We start from the raw sequence: 6297 nt of genomic DNA, 5'->3' as shown, positions 1-6297 counted from the left end.
TTAAGGGATGGCTAGAATACCCGATTAAGGGTTAAACCCTATTAAAGGTTACCTTGTTAGAGGATTTCAAGAACTCAATGATTTGAGTCACCCTGTTAAAGGATTTACAATGAGCCAGTTAAAGCTACCCTATTAAGGGATTTCCCAACTGTTAAAGTGGTTAGAGATCAACAGGTATTACAATGATCTAGTAGCAACACTCAATGCCAATGCAGATCTGACTTAGCTCCTCTTCACCTTCTGTACTCACACTCTGTAGGTATTACTTCTCTCTTCTGGTTTGGCAAGAATCATGTATCCCTTCACTTGGATACACACACACAACTTTTACAACAACCTTAGAAAGAAACACAACATTGACCTTATAGGAAACAGATAGGTTGGTAGCATAAACCCTAAACCCTAAACCTATTAGGTTAAGCAATTCAAATGGTTCAATCTTGACCGTTGAGCACATTGCATTAAATGCAACAGTCTTGAACCAATCTCAAGATGTTCTCCATCATTTGGTTTCCACCGATTTCATGGTGGCTAATAACCCATCATGCATTATCACCGTTTACATACTTCGCACATTCCTGAGGTAGATAGAGACAATCTTCTTCATGCAAGATCCTTCACGCATACAAGGCTAACATGGCAACACAATCTGTTCTTTGTTACAATGGTAACTCATCACACAAAGTCACTGATTGAGTCACACAGGCTTGAGGCACTTCAACCAGAAACCCTGAAGTTGAGACTACCAACCAGTAGTTATACAAAGCTTCTATGTACCAGTTCCCATAACCACATGCCAGTTCACCTTGAACAAACATGCCGCTTCACTTTGGCACATATACCAGTTCACAATGTTATACTAGTTCTCACATATACTAGTTCTTGGTAACATACTGGTTCTCTCTTCTTTAGCATATTGACATGAATGAAAACATACAATGTCATCATTTCCTCATACCATTTCACATAATGCCAACAATCTCCCCCTTTGGCATTGATGGCAATATACAAAGATATCTCTCCACTTCACATCTTCTCCCCCAATTTCTACAGATATCTTCTCCACTTCACTTCTTCTCCCCCTTTGAAAACAATACCAAAGTGGAGGCACAAGCTTCCCTGTTCTATTATGCTACTCCCCCTGAGAAGTAGTATCCTTTAGGACATCAATCTTGAAGAAAAATTTGACTATGCAATACTTGACTGATGTGGAGCATATACCTTTAGTTTACTTCCTGAAGGGGCAACACCCCTAATTCACCTCTTAAGTACATAAATGTAGCCTTTGGGAGAGGCTTGGTGAATATGTCTGCTAACTACTCCTTATTGGAAACATGTTCCAGTGCAATCTCTTTGTTCTGAACCTTTTCCCTCAAGAAATGATACTTAAGCTCAAAGTTCTTGGTTCTAGAATGTAAAACCAGATTCTTGGAAATGTTAATTGCACTAGTATTGTCACAAAATATACTTACCGGTTCAGATATAGGAACTTTGAAGCCATTCAATATATGCTTCATCCAAATTGTCTGAGTGCAGTTCATGAAAGCTACAACATACTCTGCTTCCACTATAGATTGAGAGATACAACTCTTCTTCTTACTCATCCATGAGACCAGTCTACCACCGAGAAAGAATGCACCACCGATTGTGCTCTTCCGGTCATCCACTTTACCTACCCAATCAACATCTATGAATACCTTCAAGTTGAAATCCTTACTATATGGATACCATAATCCATAATCAATAGTTCCCTTTAGATACCTAAGAATCCGCTTGACTACAACCAAGTGGGATTCTTTTGGACTTTTCTGGAACCTTGCAGTAATACCAACTGCATGTGCAATATCTGATCTGCTATGCACTACATAATGCAACTTACCAATCATTGATCGGTAATCCTTCTCATCAACCAATGCTGAGTCATCCTCTTTGGATAGTTTACAACTGGTCACCATTAGTGTACCAACCGGTTTGCTATCTTCCATGCCAAAGGTCTTCAACACTTATTTGACATACTTGGACTGAGTGATAAAGATTCCATCTTTCATCTGCTGAATCTACAATCCAATGAAGAACTTAATCTCCCCTATGAGTGACATCTCAAACTCTTTCTTCATCTCATCTGCAAACTCATGACTCATCTTGTCATCTCCACCAAAGATAATGTCATCAACAAATACCTCATAGATCAGAATCTGATCTCCTTCAAACTTCAAGTAGATATTTCTATCTTTGCTTGTTCTCTCAAATCCAATCTTCACAAGATGGGAGTGTAGGCGTTCATACCATGCTCTAGGTGTCTGCTTTAGACCATATAAGGCTTTATGTAGCCTACATACCATGTCACTATCTTCAGATAGGGAAAACTCATCAGGCTGCTCTATATACACCTCCTCTTCAAGTACACCATTTAGGAATGCAGATTTTACATCCATTTGATATACTTTGAATCCATTAAAAGCTACATATGCAAGAAGCATACGAACTCCTTCCAATCTAGCTATAGGAGAAAAGGTTTCTCCATAGTCTTCTCCTTCTTCTTGAGCATATCCTTTACACACCAGTCTGGCTTTATTTCTAATCACTGTGCCATCCTCATTCAGCTTATTTCTGAAAACCCATTTGGTACCAATGACATTTTTATGCTCCGGTCTGGGTACCAAAGACCATGTACCATTTCTCTCTATCTAGTCAAGTTCCTCTTCCATGCCTTGAACCAGTCTTCATCTTTATGTGCCTCTTTGAATGATTTAGGCTCAAATTCAGAGATCATACATGAGTTTTCTCTAACTTTTCTTCTTGTAAGGATTCCTGCATCCTTATCTCCTATGATCTGCTTAGGATCATGATTCAACTTGACATACTGAGGAATGATCTTGATAGATTCCTCTTGCTTTTCTTCTTTATCCTCATCTCCATCAGTATCAGTATCTACATATACTAGTGTAGGAACATTGTTACTAGTACTTGGTTGACTGACAACCGGTTCCCAGAAGGTTACAACCGATTCCCAAAAGGTTACAACCAGTTCATTTACCGCTTGCTCACTGCCGATTTCCTCAGTTTTCTTAGAGGATTCATCAACTCTTACATTGATTCTTTCCATAATTCTTTGAGTCCTATTATTGAAACACTTGAGAGATTTGCTCTTGGTGGAATACCCTAGAAATATTCCCTCATCACATTTCGCATCAAATTTGCTCTGGTGTTCACTCCTCTTGATGTAACATTTGCTACCAAACACTCTAAAGTAGCTAACCACAAGTGTCTTACCGGTCCAATACTCATAAGGAGTTTTATCCTTACCTTTCTTGATGAGTACCCGATTCATTGTGTAGACTGCAGTGCTCACCGCTTCTCTCCAAAAGGTGTGAGCTACCTTTCCTTGAATCAACATAGTTCTAGCTGCTTCAACCACAATCTAGTTATTCCTCTCTGCTAGGCCATTCTGGGGGGTAGACAGTTGCCTCTTGATGCCATGTTCTTCATGGTACTTATTGAATTCACCAGAAGTGAATTCCCCTCCTTGATTAGTTCTCAGGCACTTGATCCTTATACCACTTTCCTTCTCCACTAATGCTCTAAAAGCTTTAAACTTTACAAAAGCTTCAGACTTATCTTTCAAGACTATTACCCACATCATTCTTGAGTAGTCATTAGTGAGAATCATGAAGTACCTATCACCCTGTACACTCCTAGTTTTCATAGGACCACACAAATCAATATGCACAAGATCAAGCAAATTGTCAGCAGTGAAAGGTTTACCTTTAAAGGTTGAGGAAGACATTTTCCCCAGTTGACACTCTCTGCACAAGGTATTTTCTGGTTTGCTCAGCACTGACAACCCTCTAACTGCCTTGATCTTACTGGCCTTCACAATGTTATCAAAGTTTACATGGCAGAGTCTCCTATGCCATATCCAGCTATCATCAAATTTAGCCATAAGACATGTACTTATATTTGCATTCAACTGAAATAGGTTACCTTTGGTCTGCATGCCGGTGGCCACCAATTCACCATTCTTTCCTTTGATTCTGCACACTCCATTCTTGAATTCCAGAGTGAGACCACTATCATTTAGTTGGGCAACACTCAGAAGGTTGTGTCTTAGACCATCAACCCAATACACATTGTCAGCACTACTCTTTCCATTCAAAGAGATGGACCCTCTACCTTTGACCATACATGGTGCATCATTACCAAAGCGAACCACACCACCATCATACTCTTCCAAGGATAGAAACTTGCTCTAGTCACTAGTCATATGGTGACAACAACCACTATCAATAATCCACTCATTAGAATTATCAAAGTGGGAGACAAGAGCCTTCTTGTCTAACACATCTTCCTTGACAACAACAAACACAATATCTTCATTTTCTTCATCTTCTGACTCCTCATCTGTGACACCTTCATCAACTGCCACAAAATAGTTTCTCCGGTTTCCTCCTTTGAATTTCTTGAACCTTTTCGGTTTGTCCTTGTTGTCACCATTAGGACAGTTTACAACAATATGTCCTATCCGGTTACAAGAAAAGCATTTCAAAGGGAGCTTTGGAATCTTCCATTTTACCACCTGCACTCTTGATATCTCCAACAATAGTTTTGATTCTTATTCCATACTGTTGAATGGTCTCACCTTCAACCATCTGCATGTCTTCAAACTTCCCTCTAAGGCTTTCTTCCTTAGCTTGTTTAACATGCTCATCACCGCCATAGATATTTTCAAGAGTATCCCATACTTCTTTGGGATTTACTTTATCTTGGACATCAATAAACTCAATGTTAGATAAACTACTAATTAGGGCTTCCATGACTTGCCCATTCTCCTGCATCTCTCTCTTTTGGTCATAGGTGAGAGTACCGGTAGGGGAAACATTAGCATTCTCAACATAGTTCCAGTGTTGAGAACCCATGCTTCTGATGTATATCTTCATTCTGTCTTTCAATATACTAAAATTATCTCTGTTGAACTTTGGACCTTCCCTCTTCATCATTAGTCTGGGATCTTTTCCTCAAGCGGTTAAGCTTATAACACAGAGGACCTAGATGATGCTCTGATACCAATTGATAACTCAATGATGAACGGATAGTACCAAACCGGTATTGAGATGGGGGGGTGAATCAGTACAGACAAAAACACAATCCTAAACCGGTTTGTCACCAGACACTGTTCTTTGGCAGACAAACAATAACACCTGTCTTAAATAGAATACAACCGACAAAACCCAAAGTAACTAAGACAAGCATAAACCAGTTGACACTTATCTTTTCATACAATCTAATACTTCATTCCATTTCACCCTAGTGCATGAATAGGTAATCTATCATCAAAGATATATATATAAACAGCTACATCAACATGATTTACCTTCAGACACAAATCACTTAAACCATCACATGAACAACACCACACATGACACATAGATTTTTTAGGTGGAAACCCAACTGGGAAAAACCATGGTGGGATGAATACCCATAAGCTATTTTTGAACTCTTTAGAAGTCCGCTCTGTTAGGAGCCTTGTCCAGTTAAAGATTGATACAATAGGTTCTGTTAGGAACTGATCCTATTAGGGATCACCCTATTAAGGGATGGCTAGAATACCCGGTTAAGGGTTAAACCCTATTAAAGGTTACCTTGTTAGAGGATTTCAAGAACTCAATGGTTTGAGTCACCCTGTTAAAGGATTTATAGTGAGTTGGTTAAAGCTACCCTGTTAAGGGATTTCCCAACTATTGAAGTGGTTAGAGATCAATAGGTATTACAATGATCTGGTAACAACACTTAATGCCAATGCGGATCCACTTTAGGTCCACTTCACCTTCTGCACTCACACTCTGCAGGTATTACTTCTCTCTTCTGGTTTGGCAAGAATCACATATCCCTTCACTTGGATACACACACACAACTTTTGCCAACAACCTTGGAAAGAAACACAACATCGACCTTATAGGAAACATATAGGTCAGTAGCATAAACCCTAAACCCTAAACCTGTTAGGTTAAGAAATTCAAATGGTTCAATCTTGACCATTGAGCACATTGCATTAAAAGCAATAGTCTTGAACCAATCTCAAGATCTTCTCCATCATTCATTTTCCACTGATTTCATGGTGGCTGATAACCCATCACACGTTATCACTATTTACATACTTCACACATTCTCGAGGTAGATAGGGACAATCTCCTTCATGCAAGATCCTTCACGCACACAAGGTTGGCATGGCAACACAATCTATTCTTCGTTACAAGGCTAACTCATCACACAAAGTCACCGATTGAGTCACACAGGCTT

The sequence above is a fragment of the Cryptomeria japonica genome, chromosome 6 (genome assembly GCF_030272615.1).
Source record: "Cryptomeria japonica chromosome 6, Sugi_1.0, whole genome shotgun sequence".
NCBI classification, from domain to species: domain Eukaryota; kingdom Viridiplantae; phylum Streptophyta; class Pinopsida; order Cupressales; family Cupressaceae; genus Cryptomeria; species Cryptomeria japonica.
This window is presented reverse-complemented; position numbering follows the sequence as displayed.